The sequence below is a fragment of the Plasmopara halstedii genome (assembly GCF_900000015.1).
Source record: "Plasmopara halstedii genome assembly, contig: Scaffold_671, whole genome shotgun sequence".
Lineage (NCBI taxonomy): Eukaryota > Oomycota > Peronosporomycetes > Peronosporales > Peronosporaceae > Plasmopara > Plasmopara halstedii.
Window position 1 is genome coordinate 260,814 of NW_020187588.1, and position 1,909 is coordinate 262,722.

The window sequence follows — 1,909 nt, forward strand, 5'->3', positions numbered from 1 at the left end:
ACAGAATTTCGAGTCTGAAATTCTCATCATGAATAACCAGAAAAAGCTGATTGTTTAACATTCTCTATGTTCTGCTTCATCTCCGCATGGCATGTGTACACCATATTTGTCTCTTGGAGCGTAAAATGTTGCGACATCCTTCTATGTCCAGCTTATCAGTGATGAGCTAAACCCAGCTTGACTTACTTATCTACATTGCAATATTTGAAGTGACCTTCTAATAGATCGGCTTGTTCAGGGGGGACATTTTATATTGATACGCTATTTTCAAGGAGTCATCGTGAGATATTCACACTTGCTGTGTGACAAGCATGTCAGAACAGAATATAGCGAGAATTGTGACGAGGATTCCTGCAACCGAAATTGGTTTAGAGCGACACCCGCGACTGAAATCTTATTGCTCCCGGAAGTACAACATGTATTGCATTTGATACGAACGCCGTACGTACCAAATGATGCGTATCACAATTATGACCATAAAGAAGAATAACATCATAAGCGCTTTTCTTTCATATGAAGCATAAGGCAAATTCAGTGAGAGAAAGTTAGCTAGGCATCACTTAGCGTAGTGACGAGTAGTTAAAATATGCATGCTTATGATAAGCGAAATGCAGCCATCATAACAAGACAACGCTAATACCTAGAAAAATATACAGCAGAACGGCCTGGTCGGCTTCATCTTGTTTACCGACCTCTCACGGGTCGATAAGCGCTCCAACTAATCACACTGTCAATCACGCCTCATACTGCATCCAATACTTCGGGCGGGATGCACGGAGTGATAGTTATGCCACAGGATAAAGCTACTTCAACTGCGATGTTAGTAGCTGGGTGACACAGATATTCAGTCCGCATCGTACATACTCATAGATCTAATTCGACGATGTCTTGGCTTACGGTCGCGCAGGGCACGGAGGATTGGACATAAAATCCAATTTGAGCTTTTGCGACCTGTGTTTGAGTGTATGTGCTAAGAAAATGTTGGCTGATGTGAACAACTATGACTTCGACGCTGGAAAGGCCCCAGTATCTGATGTTTCATTGATTTTTTTATACGTTTTGGGAGCTCTTCCGTCCAATCCCGTAGCAGATGAGCCAATTTCGATATTCCAACAAAATTTACGAAAGTGACTTATACTGACCAGTCCACAAGTTTAGGGCAAATTATGCTGGCTTTATTCAATATCATAAACCGGAACTTAAATAGTATTGTCGCAACATGAAATGGTGGCATTTCAGGCTGCTAGAGCAAAATTCTAGGCGTGTGGTCCTCTTCTGACCTATTGGGTCCAGAAAAGTCACTTCATGTTGTATTTAAAGCATACATCTAGCTGATATATTTGGTCAATTTGTATATATCCAGAGTAAAGATGCACCTAATTCATGACAGGGCTGCTATGACGTATGCGCTACGCAATTTTAGGGTTCTTCTGGTTGGAGCCACTTTTAACATAGGTATCCTGCCCACAATACGCACAGCGATATCGTCTTCACACCTCCCGCCGAGAATGTCATGTTGTTATCTACTTTTTCAAGTATCAATGAGGTGAAATATCAAGCTGGATAAATATAATGCGGTTACGCGCTTTCATCTCGCGTCGACTGTAAATTGTGCCAATTCGCAAAATGGTGGCGATGAGTATTCATGAAACGATACGTACGGTACGGAATAGATACGGAATATGATGCACCGTTCATTGCTTCAACGGCAACACTTTGATTAAGGTCGTAAATTCTGAGCGTTTAAAGTACTATTACATCTCTATTCTTAGTCCAGACGCTTGTCGAATCAAAGCACGGACCCGCTAGTCACACAGCTATTTTTTTGAGATTTCAGACCCGAAATTCTTCATAAGGACCTTTATATCTCTAAAAGGGGTTTGAGAGAAGACGCACGGATCAAAACTGC